The following is a 21757-nucleotide window of genomic DNA, read 5'->3' as shown; positions in this document are numbered from 1 at the left end:
TAGTGCCTCTGTTTGAAGTCACTGAATCACCAAACTTCCCTCTAAGATAATGGGTGACAAAGACAAATCTTGACAATTTCCTTGGGTAGTAGTTGAATAAGGGGAAAAATACTACTTTAACATTAGCCCAGCCAAGGATAACTTCTTACTTGTGGGCTGGGCTTGAGGTGAAGACAAAGCAATGAGGAGGTGGTGGTGGGAAACATTAGAGTTTGTTTATGGCAAGATAAGGTATGAGAAACAGACAAGAAAATATTTTCCTCTTTCAAAAATCACTGGGTTATTAAAACAAATACAGTGGTACCTCTACCTAAGAACGCCTCTACTTAAGAACTTTTCTAGATAAGAACTGGGTGTTCAAGATTTTTTTGCTTCTTCTCAAGAACCATTTTCCTCTTACAAACCTGAGCCTCTGAAACTGTAATCAGAAAAGGCAGGGAGAAATCTCCATGGGGCCTCTGTAGGAATCTCCTGGGAGGAAACAGGGCAGGAAAAGGCAGGGAGAAACCTCCGTGGGGCCTCGCTAGGAATCTCCTGGGAGGAAACAGGGCCTTCACCCTCCCTGTGATTTCCCCAATCGCACGCATCATTTGCTTTTACATTGATTCCTATGGGGAAAATTGCTTCTTCTTACAAACTTTTCTACTTAAGAACCTGGTCATGGAACAAATTAAGTTCATAAGTAGAAGCACCACTGTATAAGCAGATTTATTCTGCCCACCCAAAAAAGCAGATGATTTTATTCCAAAAAACAATTCCTCCTCCCTTTATTCTTTTAGGTGTATTTTTTCAGTCTTTGTGAGTAAATCGTAGGGGATTAACCATCTTAAACAAAACCCAATGTACCATTTTTTAACTTCTTAATGCAGGAAAATACTGGCAATATTTTCTGCCACAGCCCAAGGGGACATCTGCAGCAGATATCAGAGTCTTCAGCTGCTGAGATGTCCAGTAGCCCTTTATTCATTTGGAGCTTGCTTTTAAAAATAAATGACTATCAGCATCAATTCACTTGCTACTTCATTAAATCAGCATATTAAAATATTCATTTATTCTTGTATTTAGTTTGTCCAACATATACTAGATAACAGGTGTAAGTATAAACATGGACATGAACACAGGAAATTAGTATGGATAAAGGGGGACGGTAGGACAGAGACGGTAGGCACATTGGCACATTTAGGCACGCCCCTTTATAGACCTCTTAGGAATGGGGTGAGGTTCACGGTAGATTGTTTAAGGTTAAAGCAATGGGGGGTTTGAGGATGTAACAACAGAGTCAGGCAGTGCATTCCAGGCATTGAATATGGGAGGATTTTTTTTAATTTCATTTTTTATTTTTTAAATCTCTGGGAAATACCAGGAAGGAGATAATTGGGCTGGAACACCTATTGAAAGGAATCAGGACCACAAAAAGAAGAGATTGGAGTATGGCTGCTAATATTCACATATTGGCTCAAATGCCACATTTCCCCATCAAGACTGACTCCATTAGTCCCAACACAGTAATTTCAACCATCAGTGCCCCAATGGGAAATGTACCCATTATGGCCCGCCATTTGAGCATCTGCCTTTTTGGGAATGTACTCAAGTTAAAGCAAGCATTTGACAAAAGGCCTGAGATATGGAATTCCAGAACAAAATCAGGTATATTCCAGCCTGCATAACAGCTTTTATAAGATGGGGACCAGGAATCTTTTTAACTTCCCTGAACAGCAAAATGCCCTTTTTGGGGGCATTTTTCCATCTTTAGTTTTTAATGGAAGATTTATCAAAGTTCTCAAGAATATGACAACCTAGGAGTGAAATCCAGGTTCTGACAAATCTGACAGGTTCTGGAGAACCAGTAATGGAAATTTTGAGTAGTTTGGAGAACTGGCAAATACCACCTCTGGCTGTGGGGTGAGAATAGAGATTTTACAATATCCTTCCTCTGCCACGTCCACCAAGTCACACCATGCCCACCAAGCCGGTAGTAAAAAAAAAAATTGGATTTTACCACCGCGACAACCTACCATATACCAATAGCACTTAGATTTATATATCACTCCATAGTGTTTTACAATATTCTCTGGGCAGTTTACAAGGTAAGCATTACAATATATGCATATTGCCTCCAACAACTTGGTTCCTTATTTTACCAACACAAATACTATTTACACCCTCACCTATATGTTTTGGTATTGCCGCTATTATCACTGTGGTGAAAAAACTTTCTTCCCTTATTGACACATGTTATAGATCAGTAATGGTGAACATTTTTTCTCTCGGGTGCCAAAAGTGTGGGTGTGTGCACTGTTGCACATGTGCGACTACCCACACCCATAATGCAATGCCTTTTCTGTACATCCCGCCCCCTGCACAGGCACTCGAACCACACGTGCAAGCGTGACCCCCCTGTTTTGTCCCCACATCCCAAGACAGCAGTGGGAGAAGGGAAAAGCCTCTTTCCCCAAATGGACCTGGGAGTGGGGAAAAGCATCCCAACCGCAAACGAGGCTGGGAAGTGGGAAAAGCCTTGCATGTCCAAGCAGCACTATGGTGAAATCTGCAGAGATCTGGGAAGGCAAAGGCTGCAGAAAGTGAGGATAAAGCATGAACTTGTCTGACCTGAAAATCAGTTGGCCAGTGGAAGGCCATCACACATGCACAGTGGAGCTGAGCTGGTCAACGGCTCACATGCCTGCAGAGAGGGCTCCGTGTGCCACTTGTGGCAAGCGTGCCATAGGTTTGCCATCATGATTATAGATCATAATGAGTCTCATTTCTCCTCTGTGATAATGAACAATATTACTTACAAAATTGCTACATTTTGCCTGGCAGCAATTGACATTAACAAAAAAATAATTAAGCATACTGGGCCTGGGTCACCTCACTACTTATATTTTAATGTATTGATTTTTCACTAATCTTTGTGTTTTAATACCTTTAATCTCTAGCCTTATAGTTATTATTAAGCATTTTATAGAGGTATTTTGGTTTTTTAAAATCGTACAGTACAATAAGTCTACCTTTAATTCTCTTTTATTGTTTTTAAGTTTCAGGTGATATTATTAAAATTGATTCACTTTTCCTTGTTTGCATTTTATGCTGGTCTAAAGATTTGTTGTTGAAGAAATATCATCACTGTGAATGATAAAGCTGAAGTGCAACAAAGTGGAAGCACCTTACATTTATTTAAGTGTCATAATTTCATACTATTTTCTCAATTGCCCTTTTCGTACAGAGGAATTTATTACTGTATATCACATTTCCTCTCAATGTAAAAAAAATATTAATCATAAGAAGCACTTTTATTATCTTTATTGATTAGTGTTGCTCACCTTTTTTCCTCTTCCTTCCTCCCAGAGCTTCTTTTTCGTTAAAATTACTCATTCTAAATTGTCCTTAGTTTGGGAGGCATTGAGAATACTGTAATTTGTGATCTTGCATCTCCACCTACTGGCAAAAGCTGATAATGTTTTCTTGAAATTGCTTAAAACTTTTCAGCAGTGATCACCAGAATCGTTGCTGAAAATCAGAAAAAAAATCTGAGTTTCGGAAATTTTTAAAACCTCATCTAAGATCAAGAGTCCGTGGCATTCTGTATGTTAAATATCAAAGTTACGGGAATTCCTTCTGAGTTAGAACCAAAGGAGTCGCATGGCTAAGCATTATCCCCTGGAACATTGAAAAACCAATGGTTCTGAATACACAAACAATATTTTCTTTTCGCTTATGAGTAACCATATACTGTATAGCTTCTGTATTGCTATTTTTAAGAGACAACTGAGCAATCAGACCTAGGCAAGAGCAGCTACAATATTTTAAACCAAAGCATACTTTTGAGGAATGTGTTCCAAGCTCCTTTTGTTCAGGAAAATAAGGCTTTCCTGTAGAATTGCTCAGCAGCTCTGCAATCCCCTCTCTTTTTTGTTTGAATTAGTTTTGGTCTAGTACAGTGAGGGTGAACCTTTTTTCCCCCTTGGGTGCCGAAAGAGTGAGTGCATGCACTATCACACATGCATGAGTGCCCACACCCATAATTCAATGCCTGGGGGGGCAAAAACAGCTTCCCCTACTCCCCGGAGGCCCACTGGAGACCGGAAATGACGCGTTTCACCCTCCCCAGCCTCTAAAGGTTTCACTGGAGCCAGAGGAAGGTAAAAACACCCTCCCCCATCCCCATGGAGGCTCTCTGGATGCAAGAACCTCTGTGTGAGTCAAAAATCAGCTGGCCGGCCCACACAGGCACATTGGAGCTGAGCTAGGGCAACAGCCTGCCTGCCATTAGATATGACTCCATGTGCCACCTGTAGCACCCATCCCACAGGTTCGCCATCACTGGTCTAGTAGTTGAAATATATGGGGATTACATCCAATATATCCCAAGGACCAGGGGCGGGTTTCACTTATCTTTTGCTATGTGTGCACATTGCAACCGTGTGTGCTTGCTTGCTAACGTGCATCCCCTTGTGTGATTTCAGTTCTCTGCGCATGCGCAGAGGGACAATTTTACTTCTGTGCATGTGCAGAAAGCCGAAACCATGGGGTTTTTTAATGGTGCCCATAGCCCAGCAAAGCTGTTGCACACACGATTATGCAATTGGTGGGCTCTTACTCACCACTGCAAGGGACACAAAGTTGTGAAAATCTGATATATTTCTGCAAATTTGGATTACTAAATGCATTTGCAAATATCCTTCTATCATACAGGTCATACTCTACTTCCAAATGTTTTATCTCCCCCTCCCCTCAGTTCTCTCTTCCTCTGTAGGTAAACCATTTTTAGTATGTGCTTTTATATGCTTTCCACCAAGAACAGAACTATTTGGTACCAGAAAATTTTAGAATGCTTTGTGAACATTGCAATATTTGATTCATTTATAAATATACAAACACTTTTGCTTGCAAAGTGGCAAGCAAAAGCAAATCCTCAGCAGGCAGCAGATAGCAAGAAACTAATTTTCACTTGTGTCATATCTCTATCCGTACTGCATTCCGTGCTTTAAAATCTCTCTCACACTCACTGAGGTGGGTTCATCCCAGTTCCCACTAGTTCTATAGAAACTGCGGGTGATTTCATGGGGCCGGATCTGTTGGTCCAGTTCATAGATGCTGCCATCTTTTTTTGGGGGGGGGGTTAACTTTTTAAAAAACCTACAAAAAGATATTGACAAAATTGAACGGGTCCAAAGACGGGCTCAAAGAATGGCAGAAGGTCTTAAGCATAAAATGTATCAGGAAAGACTTAATGAACTCAATCTGTATAGTCTGGAGGACAGAAGGAAAAGGGGGGGACATGATCGAAACATTTAAATATGTTAAAGGGTTAAATAAGATTCAGGAGGGAAGTGTTTTTAATAGGAAAGTGAACACAAGAACAAGGGGACACAATCTGAAGTTAGTTGGGGGAAAGATCAAAAGCAACGTGACAAAATATTATTTTACTGAAAGAGTAGTAGATCCTTGGAACAAATTTCCAGCAGATGTGGTTGGTAAATCCACAGTAACTGAATTTAAACATGCCTGGGATAAACATATATCCATTGTAAGATAAAATACAGAAAATAGTATAAGGGCAGACTAGATGGACCATGAGGTCTTTTTCTGCTGTCAGTCTTCTATGTTTCTATGTTTGCTGATTTTTTTTATTCTGCGCATGTGCAGAAGCTGAGTTTCCAGCACTGTGCATATGCCGCCATCTTGTTTTTGACTTTTTTTACAAAATGCAAATTTTCGGCATTGCGCATACATGCACACATGGTGTGGTCATGCAGCATACAATCTGCATGCAGCCATGTGACCCAGAATGAAGTGAACTGGAGGCAAGGTAAGTTAGAACCCACCCCTGTTCACACATAGGGCTGTTCTTTTCAGAAACCTGATTGGAAATGAAGCATGAATGGTCTGTTTTAATATCTGCCCATAATGAATGATGGGAACTAAATTATTCGCAGTTCCGTTCCATGGAAAGCAATGAGGATAGTCTAATCATGATAGAAGTCTCATTATTTGAAACAGAAGTATGTGCTACTAAAAAATAAAAGCTACAATTCAGTCTTTCGATTGTGCTGCTGCTCTAGACTAAATCTCATAGCCATTTATGAGAAAGCTTGACATAATTTTCATCAAATCTCTCATTTTCATCTGTAAGACTTAAATATACACTATGTCAAACTATCCGTAGGTCAAATGGGCAACCTGCAATACTGAAGCATTTACTGGACTGTCATTGCCAGCAAATGTTTGGGAAAAATAATACTACAGTATTTCTTCAAAGTTAATATCAGGAGAGAAAGAAAATATTGATTATAAGTAAGTGCAAATCATATAGCAAGCTTTAACTACTCTAAAGCCAGTATTAATTCCAGTTAAGGTGTGTTGCTTATATTAGTTTAGAAACCAATGGGAAATGAGATATACAGTACAAGGTTTTAGGAGATTTCCTCAAGTTTAGGCTTGGGTGGTGATGACTGGATCTTTATAGCAGTATGCCCTCTGCTGGCCTTTGAATTATGATCAATTTTTCCAACCATTGTAACTAGTCTTGTTCCATCCTCAAAGAGTAACATGCACTTCCTTCTAGCACATCTGTTTCCCAGGCAATCTCCTCTTCAAGCACTGTGACTCAAACCAAATCAATTTATTTTTGATTGTCAGTAGAGGCATTCACATACTTCAAGTATTCACATACTTCTATTCTGTTGATGACTAAGAAAAAGGAATCCACCAGAGTTATCAGAAGATGAAGAAATTATCTTGATAACACCACATATTGTGGTTGATTTCCTTTGTCTTCTCTTGTTAAGGGTTCAAGAATGGAGAAAAAAGCATGCAATGTGTCTACAATGTTATTGCCACCGTTTGAAAGTAAGTTGCAGAAGTTTTATAAAGGAGGCTTTTGGTCTTGGATCATGAATAAAATTTTGATTTATGAAGATAAACTCATAACATAGAGTTTTAAAATCACTCAAGGATTATTTGAAGTTCTTCAGTCATATCTAACATGAAGTTCCATGTTTTCCCAAAAATAATACATCCCTTGAAAATAAGATCTTCCCCAAAAATACAATTTCTCTGGTTAAGATTAGAGAGGCAGAGCTGGAAATCAGGTAAGATGGCAAGAGGAGCGCTGTCTTGCTCCAGACACCCCAAAATAATAAGACCTCCCTGAAAATAAGGCCAAGCACTTCTTTTGGGTTTTAAAAAATATAAGATAGTGTCTTATTTTGGGGAAAATATAGTAGAAAATATGTTCAACAAAATTAAAAAAAACAATACTACTACTGATATCTACTGTAAAAAATTTAATATTTACAGAATTATGCTCCCCACAATCTTTCTAAAACATGTATATATACAATCCATGAACAGTAAATAGTAAACAGTAAAACAGCTGCCCCGAGTCTATGGAGAGGGGCGCCATACAAATCTAATAAATGAATGAATGAATGAATGAATGAATGATAATAATAATAATAATAATAATAATAATAATAATAATAATAATAATAATAATAAAATATCCCTTTGGCTCAAGTCCTAATGATTACATGTTCAAGTGTCTTGGCAACAATACATACTCTATTTTAAGTGCTAGTTGTTACTTTATTGGATACCTTCTTTCTTTCAACTTTCCAATCTAATCTGCAGGTCTAAATCTCACTGATTTTGCTTAACATATTAAAGATCACCTATCTAAACTACACATAGACACACAGTATGGTTTTCAACTATACAGCCATATTGATATCAGAGGGAGGGGATCCAGAATCAATAATGAGGTAAGATCTTTATTAAAGCCATGAATATTATGTGGATAATTCAGATTCTTCTGAAAGCTTTATTAAGAATGGTGGTAAGCCCCTTCTTTCTATGGCCATTTTGTTAATCCCATCCCACATCCCCCCAGAGGCTCCCTGGAAGCCAAAAACGCCTTCCCAGAGCCTCTGTGCAAGCGAAAAATCAGCTGGCCAGCACACACATTCATGTTGGAACTAAGCTAGGGCAAAGGATCACGTGCCAGCAGATATGGTTCTATGTTCCATCTGTGCCATCCATGCCATAGGTTCACCATCACTGTTCTAGGACATCTTGCAAAGAAACCAGATAAACTATTGACAGATATAAGGTCATCATTGAAGTTGATACATGTTGTAGTACAACTTACCTGGAGGGCATTCCTTTCCCCAATTTTGATCTCCACATTTATGCCCTATCATGAAAGTTCTTAATTGTGTACTGTTTGCACAATATTTATGGCTGAATATTCGTGATACTGTATATGCATTGTATTCTTCTGTGCTCTTCTTTAAAAATCACATATTGCTCTCTCCGCAAACATCCTATAGCATTTGCCAGATAAGAACCATATGGAGGGTGTTGGAGGCAAAATAACTAGCTGTAATTGTGAGCTTCAAAACAGGTTGTTGCAATTATTCTGTATAACTTGAGTTAATAGATAAACCCAAGAAACAAAGTATACAGTTAATCTGTTTTCCTTTGATGGCAATCAGTTGACAGTTCATATTATAAAAGATATTTGAATAATGCGTCTGCTGCATCTTTCCAAACTATAGGCTCAAAAACCACGGAAGAATTAACATGTTTCCTTTTTTTAAATCTGCAAATTGCAACAAAGCCACACACATATTATTTTTGACTTTGGACTGTATTTGATTTATTCTATACTTATTCTTTTTAGAGTTTACATGGTGGTGTTATATTTGAGTGCTGTACATTGCTTACCTTTACTTGTGTAAAGGTCAAAGATCTTTTGCTCTTAGGTGGTATAGAAATGCAACATGTCATACAAAATAATTAGGTGTCAAGCACTATATTAACAGCAAACATCAAAAACATGAGATTATTGGCACTGTCAGCATTTGCTGGAAAAACAATTACTGGGTGAATGTTGACAATTCCTGGAGGTTGAATTGACTGCATTTGCTGGGGAATGCTGACTGTCTCCAATTTCTGACATTTACAGTATGATTTGCTACATGCACCTTCTTACAATAAAAGCTTACAATGCTCATTATTTAATTCATTTGCCAATCTTCACCCAGAATAACCCTGTACAGCATGGCATGTATTCGCTAAAATACATTGTGCAAAGAAAGGTATTACAGTGCTTCGAGGATAATTTTTAATTAGGATATTGCCCTTCAGTTCAAAATAATTATATCTTATTATAAAAATATGAAAAAACCCACCACACTTTTAGGGGTCCTTGCTGCTCTCTAGCTTGCTCAGAGAATCCAAAGGACCCCTCATTTCAACCCTGAGCTACAAATATTCTCCTTTATTGGCATCACACTTTTAATTCCTGGGCCACTATTCATATAAAAGAAAGAAATTTGGAGATGCAACCTCTTTTTTCATTTCTGAGAGGTGCATTTCTGAAAAATAATGAATGTTGTATTTAAAACCCATTCTTCAACTTGTGTGTGTGTGTGTATACATTCATACAGACACACAGATACATATACTGTATACTGTATATATACCGTGCTTTATCCCGAGTCTACGGAGAGGGGCGGCATACAAATCCAATAAATAAATAAATAAATAAATAAATAAATAAATAAATAAATAAATAAATAAATAAATAAATAAATAAATAAATAAATAAATAAATAAATAAATAAATAAATAAATAAATAAATAAATAAATAAATAAATAAATAAATAAATAAATAAATAAATAAATAAATAAATAAATAAATAAATAAATAAATAAATAAATAAATAAAGTATATACACACAGAGAGATATGCACACAGAGAGAGAGAGAGAGAGACAGACAGAGACAGAGACAGAGAGACAGAGAGAGAGAGAGACAGAGAGAGAGAAAATATATATATTATCCTCTAAATAAATTTTGCAATGCTGCCAAACATATTGTATGAGTTTAGGCGGAATATATATTATCCTTGTCTAAATTTGAAGGAAAAAAATTGGAAGTTTTATTTTAGAACCCTACTGGAAGTTGGCTTCCAGGCCTGACACCTATCCTTCAACACTATGGTATTTTCTCTCAAAAATCTAAATTTGCCTTTCAGAGTAGTCACTTTGAACATTTGAACTGTAACTTTTCCAACAATGCAGTAATACATCTTTACTCATAAGTGAGTTCCTTTGAGATAAAATGGGCTTAGTCACATGTGCATGAATATAGGATTTCACAGTTAGCATATTTGGCAAGTTATATACTTGTGTGAATATATTATAGGTTTTTTTAAATTCATACAGCTCCTGAGGCAAGATAACATGCACTATGGCGCAAAACAAATAACTAAATGCAATTTAATGTTAGCTTTTGCAAAGTTCTCATTTCTGAACAATTGAATTCTGAAAATTAGCTGAAATTATCATGGATTCTGAAAAGAAAATAAGAATTGAGAGTAAAAAAAGAAGTGGTCTTTCCTTTCAATGTGTTTGACTAAAGAAATCAGTAAATAAATTATCTCTAACAGACTCTTTCTACCTTCAATTTAGACTTTTACCATTGGCTAACTGATTGAAAGATTTCTTTTTATGGATTGGCCCTTGGTAAAGCTGTGATGGATAGCATTCTTAATGATTGGCTAACATTACATCTGGGCTATGCCTACCAAAAAACCCTGATAATTAATTAAGCAATTTATGCCCCCTTGAGAAAACCAGTAGCATTATTCGTGTATCCCTCACTTCCTCCCACTCACACAATTCTGATGCATGCTTCCAAGACAAGGTCTCAAATCAATGAATGAAGTTCTTCAAAGAATCAAGGTGAGGGCAATGACCCCGTGCTTTATTCTGTCTTCAGCCTCCGTGTGAAGCATATTAGCCTTTGCCAATTCATATCCCTTGTGCTTTTTCTTGATGTAGTTTTCCCATTGTTGAATCAGATTGTTTTTTCTTTTCAACAGTGGTATAATGTACATTCCAGATTAACAAATCAAATCAATATAAGTAAGAGCAGATTTCTATAGACAGATATATTTATTTTACAAATTATATAGGCCCCGATCTCATATATATGACTTTGAGTGGCTGAATTGAATAAAAACACAACCAACAATTATAAAATTAATTTATAGGATCTAGGGACTGCAGGCATGACCTAACCCTGTTACATAATTAAAATGAGAAGTATTAGACTTGTTTATATTGAGACGAACCCAGGTAAAACAATGATTACATGTATAGATGGACATTTTATATCTCCATATTAAATTGGGCAACCCGAGTAGTAAATCACAGTCTTGAAAGAGCTATTGGCTTTAGAAACAACTACAGTTCATCTTAGATCTGTTTTCTGTAAGCAGCTTAGCAATATCTAAGCAATACATATGACCTTCATTTCTGATCTCTTTTGAGGGAAGAGAGATGAAAAGAAAGGTTTCAGTCTTAGAGACATCATAGTATTTAAGTTCATATTTGACTTTATGTAGAATTAAATGCATTTTTTCACTCTTTCAAATCTTATTTATTTAACCATCAACCTACACCAAAATGCCATTAAGTTGAAATCCTGTCCCTCCTAGCTCCTAATTTAAATAATTTCTACTGAAGAACTCTCTTGACCAGCACTTTTTGTAAAAGCTATTATTATTTAGGTTTTAGGAAGAAAAACAAAATTTAATTTTTAATGGTTTTCAAAAGTGAAGGTCATGGGAAGATTTAGAGAAATGCAATTATTATTCTTTTATTTGCTGAAAACTAGGAACTGATGCCCATGTGGATAGTCTCTTGAAAAGAAGAGAACTTTCATGGTTCTCAACTCATAAACAAAAGAGGGAGGAAAAACAATTCCATGATGCTACATTGACTTCCTTCCTTCCTTCCTCCCTTCCTCCCTTCCTCCCTTCCTCTCCCTCTGTCCCTCCCTTCCTCCCTTCCCCTCTGTTCTTCCTTCCTTCCTTCCTCTCCCTCTGTCCCTCCCTTCCTCCCTTCCCCTTCGTCCCTCCTCCCTTCCTCCCTTCCTCCCTTCCTTCCTTCCTTCCCTACTTCCTCTCCCCCCCTCCGTTCCCCTCTGTTCCTCCCTCCTTCCTTCCTTCTCTTCCTCCCTCCTTTCTTCCTCTCCCTCCATCCCTCCATCCCTCCCTCCTCCTTCCTTCCTTCAGATCATTTAATGCAAAAATAATTATAGGTGATTCATTTAACACATGGGACTTCATGCTTACTACATGCATTGACACGGGAGTTGGAGGGTGGGTAGCTAAATGGGAAATAGGGACTTATTGTAGGAGGTGACCAGGCTGATCCCTATGGGTCTGCAACAAGGGCGGGTTCCTCTTACTTTCTTACCTTCGTATTGTGATGGAGTGCATGTGTGCATGCTTGCTACATATTTCCTACTGTCACTTTGTTTCCACGTGTGTACAAGGACAGTGGCAGTGTATATGGACTGGAAAAGACTTCACTGGAGCCATCGTGCCAAAATTGTGCAATCAGTGGGTCACTACTGGAGCAGCACACCAGACCACACCGATAGGAATTCACCCATGGTCTGCAAGATATCTAAGTCCAACCAACCTTGAATGCCTATCTTATCTTTCACTTATTTCCCTTGACCATTAGTGGTCAGATTCTTGGAGAGCTGACAATAAATATTTACACTCATTTGAGCTGCCTGAATCTCCTGATTTCCCTGTGTTTGACATTTACTCTTTTATTCAGAACTGACCTTTACTAACTATAATTCAGAAGATGTTATAAAAGTTGAAAGAACGGATTTATAAATAATGAGAGAAACAACAAAGAAATTTTGAAAGTTTGGTAAAATAGTCTCTGCTTGTAATATATATATAGCTTCAGCTTTTGAAAACAACAGAAAATGAAAATTAAAAATCAGAAAAAAATATGATTTCCCTAATTTTGCATTAATTTGGCTCAGGGAAGAAGGAAGTCGTGCATTTAATCAAAAGGAACAATGAGCTAAGAGAAATAAGTATAGTCCAAGGCAGTGGTCCCCAAACTACGGCCCGCGGACCACATGCGGCCCACTGAGGCCATTTATCCGGCCCGACAGTGAGTGACAAGAGCACAGGAAAAATAGAGAGAGAAAGAAAGAAAAGGGAAAGAGAGGGAGGGAGAAGTGGAGAGGAATGAAGGAGGGAAGGAAGGAAAGAAGGAAGGAAAAATGGAGGGAACAAAGAAGGAAGGAAGGAAGGAAGGAAGGAAGAATGAAATGAATGGAGGGACAGAGGAAGGAAGGACTGTTTTTTTGGGGGGGGTAATTTTTTTAAATTTTTCGCTCAACATACATTCAAACAACACAGTGTACCATCTAATTTTCTATGAATAAAATGCGGTATTTTGTTAGTAACTAATATCAATCCTCAAAAAAGTTGCAAAAGGGTTTTTTTTCTAATTTTGCCATCCAGTTACATTCATTTTCTTTTAATTAAATTCCCTCCTTAATGTTCCTTCAAAAAGTGCAACACCAATTATATTTCTAACTTATTAACCATTATGCCAAAGTGCTTCCTTCTTTCTTTATACATTTTTCATAAGCCAAGAAAACCTTGTATAGCCAATCAAATGTTAACAAAAGAAAATTAAAAACAAAACATAAACATATATGAATTTGAGATCTTCTCCCCCCTCTAAATAGTATGTTCCCATTTTGTTTTTTACTTTAAAACAAGGTATGTGCAGTGTGCATAGGGATTTGTTCATGGTTTTTTTTATAGTCCGGCCCTCCACCAGTCCGAGGGACAGTGAACTGGCCCCCTGTGTAAAAAGTTTGGGGACCCCTGGTCCAAGGGAAATACTATCTCTGTCAAATCAATGACAATCCTTTATCAGATTATGGAAGGATATCAGGTTTGAGTCCTTGCTGTAGAGCCATATATTGAATAGTTACATAAGCTTAGCTAATTAAAAGTTTATTAGTTAGATGTACCATAGATATGATTATGTCTACATCCAACTCATGTATTCTGTCCCAAATATATCTGAGAACTTTTCCAACTAATATATTTTTGTTTAGCAAAGAAGGTAGAAAAATGTATAGATATTATTCCAATAGCCATCCTTCTTTAAAATCATATTCGGTATAGATTATTGATTATTGAATTTTTTTTCATATTTCTGTATTTTGCAATGTAGAAATTAACGAAGTAAAACATCATCTTTAGAAGGAGGAATTAATTTAAGATCTGACTGTAAAAATTTAAGACTAGAATGAAGTTTAATTTTTAAAATAACATGGTTTACTTATTTGGATGTGCTTAATTCTCTTCTTATTTGTACAGGACAAAACTGACACGTGAGTTATAAATAAAATAATATTGAAGATTACAATATCAGAAAGAGAAGGTATCTTATTCTTGTAAACCTGTTTACCTCTGTTTCCTGATGCATGATAGTTTCTACCAACAGAGGGCATCCAAAGACTATTGGCTGATAAATGAAAGTATGAGTCTGAAAGAATAATGTCCACATTCATGATCTAAAAAGCAACAGTATGAAGACATCTGGATTTTGACATGCCAGGAAAAGAATTAAAACCCTATTTATTTATTTAAAATTATGTCCTATTCCCCCTGTCTCTGTCTCTCTGTCCCTCTGTCTCTCTCTGTGTGTGTTTCTCTCTGTGTCTCCCTCCCTCCCTCCCTCCATCTACCTATCTACCTATCTATCTATGTATAGTAGTTTAGAGAGTAAAACACTATCTAACAAGGCAAGCAGTCCTTGTTTGAATCCTAGAAGGGGATCGCTAGCTGATTAGAGCTAAATAGCTTGAAATAGATCTAGAGTCTCCCTGTATTTCTTTATCAGTTCTTTACACATTCTCTCTCCCTCTCTCTCTCTCTCTCTCTCTCTCTCTCTCTCTCTCTCTCTCTCTCTCTGTACACCCACCCACCCACCCACACACCCACACACCCACACACCCACACACCACACCACACCACACACCAACCCACATGAAGACTGGCCCTTGGACCACTACCAAGCAAATATTAGTAGTGAAGCAAAAGTATGCCAAAAGTAAATGCATGCTCCCCAAATAAAACTTCCAGACGAGGATTCCCATTAACTAAAATTAGAAAATGAAAGGCATAACTATAATATGGCAGTATTAATTACAATTATAAACACAATTGATTCTGGGTGTAGCAATGGAAGAGACACCTTTAACCAGCATATTGCTATATGTTTAATAGAAATTAGTTCACATATGTCAGAACTGTCAATAGCCTTATTAAAAGCATAGTATTAATAAATATTCAGAAGCATAAAAATAGACTATAATTATATAAATTGAAAGTAAGGATAAAGAAACAAACTGTTTAATTAGCTGTGAATAGTAAAATTGAATGAACACTAAAAATGAGCTCTGAGTTTTATTAAATTATATCAAATGGAGGAAAGGTTATTTATTCATTGAATGGTTAATCTGATTTTTTAATATATAGTGTTTCAGTGCTATTTCACTTTGGCACAAAATTCCTGGCAGGACTTCCACAATTAAATCTCCCCTCTTCCATTGTCATATATATGCCGATATTCAAACCTCTGGGAAAAAGTGTAAGTTAAAAAATATATAGTTTGGAATTGCCAGTTGATTGCTGCTTGTTCCTTAAAAATCACTGTTACGGATTTGCTATGGATACTCTTGGTGAAATACTAAGTTCTCACTTCCTTGAGACTGTTTCTCTTCTACAGTATCTCAGCTCAGAAACTGTTTGCAGAATAGAGACAAATTTGGAATGCTTCCATAAATTTTTCATCTGGTGTAATCACACTTTGTTTACTCACATTTAGATAGCATGTGCGTGGTTTTTAAAAAAAAAATCACATCATAAAAATTCAGCCAACAGGATTTACATATGAACTTTCAGAAACACAAGTACTGTATTAAAATTTTAAAAGGGATAAGATTCTGTAAATCAAATAATTAAGCTAAAAAGTATTTAGTTATTAACATAAATTTAAGATAAGAAAAAGACAGTTATCTGATTGCTGACTTTGTAGAGTACATTAAGTTGGGTTACAATAATTTTGACAGTTGGTGGTTCAGTGCATATTTTGTGAAGTAGGCCATAAATTCATAATATGGTTCATTTCTTGGGACATAGTATGTTATGTGAACATAAGAGTTTCCAGTCATTCTATTGTATTTCCTATATTAACCAAGTTTGATCCTGTTGCTTACTATTTCAGCCAGGAGTGCTGCCATTTATTGTAGGCAGGCTGCTAATCAGTAATGCTGAACAATAAAAGTGTTCATTCATACAAATATCAACACAAAAATATATACATTTAATCTTTTAAATAACTAAAAATGTGAGTCAATTACTTTTTTTGTCTACCATATTTTTTGATATGGTATTATGACGATTTTATAGTTTTCACACTGCAGTATGCTACATTTTCTGTATCAAAATACTATAGAATCATCACAATCCTGATTTCCAGTAATGATGCCACTGTCCTCCAACAGCCCAGCTGAAGAAGCTCTGGAGCCAGACAAAACGATCTGGCATCCATATTGCTTGAACTCTATTTTAAAGTATGATCTGTCTTGCATATTTTGATCAATGTATCAAATAAAGTGATACTATTAGTGATAGGAGCAATTTTCTTGGGTATAATAGGTATGAATATCAGATATATTGATGATTGTAAATGTAACATTGATATGGCCAGACTTGTTCAGAGAGCAATAGATTGTCAGCTCGGTTTTCATATCTTCTAAGAAAAATATACCAGTGTATAAAATCTGTAAAAAGACAAATATGGCAAATGATAGATTGTTGTAATAGAGACTAACCTGGGGCATCTTGCACTACATTTGTGCAAATCAGTTCTTCTGTAGTAGCATATACCTTTAAAGCTAAGTATGGTGGCTTTCTCCAGAAAATACAGTGAAAGAACCATCAGGATCAATGGAGAGAATTTGCTACTGTTCCCATTTGGGGAAAAATCCGTATGTGGATTATAAAGAAAAGATTGCTCTGCTCTGGGATTTCAATAAGACATCTGTTGGCATCACTTATGACACTCTCTATATAAAATGCATATAAAGAACAAAGACTGAAGAGGAACAGAGGGCAATATCCCCAAGGCAATCTCTATATTGCTGAATGTTTTCTTTCTTTCTTTCCTGCTGTAACCTAATATGTGAGTCTTCTCCTTGTGGCCTCTTCCTCCCATGCCCTAAGAGCGACACCCCCATCCTTTTTTCAACCTCTGCCTGACAGGATGACAAAGACAGAGCTACAGTCAATAGACTCAAGAAAGAGATGTACAAAAGGCCATCAAGTACATGTGAAACTAAAGGGGGCTTTGGTGGAGTAGCCTTTCTGTCATTGATGGGGGGGGGGAGTCATCTTGACAGTAGTTTCTTTTTCAGCCCACATTCTACCCTGGGGACCTAAAGGGTTTCCAAAAAAGGTGAGTGTCTTATAATTTGAGAAATATAATAGAAACACTGACAATATTCACATCAATATTTCAGTTCTCTGGCTCCAATCAATAATAGCCAACCATTGGGTAGAATTTATAACAGGAGTTTTTCCACACGTGAAACAAAATGATATTTTATAAAATAAAATTTCTGCTTAGTGGTAGCATAAAATCTGTTGTGTTTATAACAAGAAGAGAATCTATAAAGGCTAGTTGGCTATTTATTACTATTTAGAATGTAGTTTTCATGTGTATTTATTTTGAGCCCACAAAACAAAATTAAATCCAGTGTCTTTTGTGCTTGGGGCCTTCCGAAATGTGCAGGGCAAAATTCTTATTCATTTCAGCAAAAGATCCCAGTCAGTTGTTTCAGTGTATTAGTGAAAGCTCTAGAGGATTTTCTTCCTCAGGCATTCAAACATTCTGAGAATGCTAATGACAAGAACCCATAATAAATGAGTTAAAGCCGGCTCATCATAAAAGAATTGCCATGCAGTCACTGCTTGAAATTACATTTCTGTTAGCTAGAGACTTGCTAATTTGCATTTATGTAATCACAAAACATTTTGTCTTACTTGTTTGCAATGCAAAAGGGAAAATACTGTTTGATGGCTTTGATCTACGTAGATGCATGTCTAGGCTTACCGTCTAAAGCAGTCTTCTACCACAAAATACAGATTAAATTGTTATCATCAAACAATAGCTATTTTATGAGGGATACTGATATATACCCACATAGAAAAATGCTGCTGGGTCATGTCAAATATGCAAAAAACATATGTTTACTCTTTCTTTCTTTCTTTCTTTCTCTCTCTCTCTCTCTCTTTCTTTTTTCTTTATTCTTTCTCTCTCTCTCTCTCTCTCCCCATCCCCCTTTCACACACACACATTTTATATTTGGATCCAAAGAATGGTCTGCTAATTGCCAGCAATTTTTGAGTTGTTGGTGAAAAGTAACCAAATTTAGAACTGCTTTTTTGTATAGTATTAATCTTAATTAGTACACCAATACAATACATTTGACTAATCCAATGATAGGGATTTTACTTGTTTGCTTAAAGGATGTTGCATGATTGGGTCAATGTGATCACTAAGAACCAAACTTGATTCAAACGTGTTTGCAGCTTTTATATACTGTATAAAAATAAACAATATGTATAGGTTGTTATTATTTAGTGACAATTTAGTGAACAAAATGTAGCGTCCAACGTTCTGACCCCTGCTGTGCTTTATAAACTGAACCAATAAAAGCCAACTCTTTTATAGTAATAAAGGCAAGAACTTTATCTTTCTTTCCATAAAATCAGCATGGAAAGATAAGACACATATATACTGTAAAGCAATCAATTGGATACCAGGTTGTGGCAGGTTGTAGTATTAACTATGGTATCTGGTTGGAAAAAATACACAATAAAGCATTTTTCATTCCTGGAGGGTTTAATGCTAAAGAGGAAACAAGTTGAGCTTTTATGTGAACCAACTCTTCTGTGGAGTGGCTAAAAGAGATGAGGATGCTTAGTGTGAAGAAAAGATAATTAAAAGGCAATATATCAGCCATCTTCAAGTACTTGAAGGGCTATTATGTAGAAGATAAAGTAAATTTATTTTCTGTTACTCAAGAGAATAGAACTTGAACTACTGTATTCAAATTTTTTTGCCAGAAAATTAGAAAGAAATTCTCAATTGTGTGAATGGTGAATGAGATGGTTCTACAAGGTGGTGGACTCTCATAGGCTTTTTAGCAGAAGCTGAAAGAATACTTGGTGTCCATGCTGTAACAGGGAGCATCCTACATTTGGCATGGGGTTCCTTTCGATGATCTTTAGCAACTTTATCTTTCCAACTCTAGAAACAATTGTTTTTTTTTACAAGAAAATCTAACCAAGCCTCTGTCCAGATTTTCCCTCCAGATGTGTTTCTCTCCTAATATACCATTATGCATTGATTGATTCATTATGTGCGATCAAATCATTTTTGATTCACTAGCAACCACTTAGGAAGATTTTCTCCATGCAAAAAGAATTGAGGTTGAGGATAATGGATTTTAGGTCTGATATGGCTGAAGACAATGGGGCTGGAAAGACTTAACAGAGGCTAATCTTCCACTTGAGTATCCACCTCTAGAAAGGTCTTGATTCTCCACCCTTCTTTCTCAGGCAGTTCCACATTGGATGCCTATGAAAACAAATTATGCACAGTCAAGCACATGGACATGTTATTCTACGGCTTGTCCCTGCCTGCTCCTGCCGTTTCCACTCCAACTCGAATGGAAATTCTAGAGTAATAAAGGCTCCTAATAAAAGGTTTGCTCGTGTATCTGCATTCTGATCACGGGGGCACGGAGAAATCGGTGAAATCGGTGTGTGGCTCTCTAGAGGGGATGAACAGAGGGGATTTGATTATAGCCCAGGCCGTATGGCGAGGGCTGCTGAGATGGAGATAATCACTGAGCCAGCAAGACAAGGCACAAGGCAGCCAGCAGGCGGTCTCCTCAGTCGCCATAGCAACCAAGGCCTACTGGGCTGCTCCAGCCTCAGCCTGGCTCTGTTTGGGCTGCCTAACATCTGCTTTCTCAAGGGCTGCTGGGAGTTGGGGGGTGACGAGGGAGAAATGGGCAAGGATTTCACTTTTGGAAAGAGGAGAAGGGGGGGAGAATCCAGAGGAGAAACAAATTAGGACAAGCATCCAATAAAGGGGAGGGAAATGTATTTATTAACACTGGGAAAGGCTGTTCAACCAGCTGCCTTGATTAATGGGCCAGGCTCCATCTTGCCATATATATTTTTGGCTAGTGAAGGGGGGGGCAGAAAACATGAGCGAGAGAGGGTTGAAGCTGTTTATGCAAGCAGAACCCTATTCTTCCCATCTCACCCCTGCACGTTTCTTTGAGCTGCCACACTTGATTGATAGTTGAGACAACAATTGGATGGCAAGGGACCGGTTGCTTTATCCAGAGCATCTTCAGCCAGCCTTCCATGCATGGGAGAGGGAGGAGGGGTAGAGAAATTATTATTGAGCATGGTGGCTGAGTAGAAAGGAGAAGCAATTAAAGCACAATTATTGTTCAGCAGGGCTATCTCTACTTGCTGCTTACCTGAGCAGTTCTGAGGTAGGGAAGGGAAAACAGGCTGTTCCAGGAAAAGTCCATTTCTAATGTTTGCTATGTGACATTGGATCAGTATGATAGAGGCAGACAAATCAAACTCTTTAATTTCCACTTTGAAATGTGGAGTGTGGTAATTCGAAATATAGCACATTACCCTCATAATTCTGGATATAATTTTTTAATCATCTAACAATATCCCATCTACTGGCCAATTTGATAATATCAAAGTATTTTTTTTAATTTTTTAATCATCTAACAATATCTCATCTACTGACCAATTTGATAATACCAAAGTATTTTTTTAATTTTTTAATCATCTAACAATATCCCATCTACTGGCCAATTTGATAATATTAAAGTAGTCTTGTTTTTAAATCAAAATTTCACACACCATTTCTTTCTAACCATCTTCCCTATCAAGAAAACTGTATTTTCCTTTCAAATACGTGATGTTGACTGAATTCCTTTACCTTCAGTTGCTCTGTAATATCTCTCATATTACAGCTCATAAAGGTAGTTTATTTTTTTATGGAAAGGATTACTTAACATAAGTTGCCTTCTATCTCTACAGCAGTGTTTTGCTCAAGCATTTGTTAAAGCATTTGCTGGCTGGGGAATTCTGGGAGTTGAAGTCCAAATATTTTCAAGTTGCCAAGGTTGAGAAACACTGCTCTAGAGCATAATTTCCTCACTTTCTTTCTATCTAAAGTGCTTATTTATTTTTTATTTTATTTGTCAAACATGTACAAGATAGCAAGTATAGATATAAACATAAACATAAGCAAAGTAAGTATAGATAAGTGAAGACAAAAGGACAGAAAGACGGACGGTAGGTACAAAGGTGTGCTTAGGCCTCTTAGGATGGCACACCCCTTACAGGCCTCTTAAGATGTAGCAGTGAAAGGCTACCAAATTCTTTACTACCACACTACCACACTGTGGGCGTGGCTTTTCATTTTCTTTCAACATCTTTCAGTGCAAATTGGGTGCTTTGGGATGGAGCTCCATTTTTGCTACCCCACTGCGTTCCCCCCATCTGGGCAGTATCTAAAAATATTCCACTGATTTCAATATGCATTTTTACAGATGATATACCTATATTTTTTACCCTCCCCACATACTTGCACAACTTAAATCTTTAGAATGCAGATATAGAATAGGACAGGACAGGGCAGGGCAGATTAGGACAGAATAATATAACTTTATGGTCCAAGTGTGATTTAACACAAGGAATTTGTCACCAGTGCATAAGATCCAGATTATACA

Source organism: Erythrolamprus reginae, chromosome Z, assembly GCF_031021105.1.
Source record: "Erythrolamprus reginae isolate rEryReg1 chromosome Z, rEryReg1.hap1, whole genome shotgun sequence".
In the NCBI taxonomy this organism is placed as follows: Eukaryota; Metazoa; Chordata; class Lepidosauria; order Squamata; family Dipsadidae; genus Erythrolamprus; species Erythrolamprus reginae.
This window is presented reverse-complemented; position numbering follows the sequence as displayed.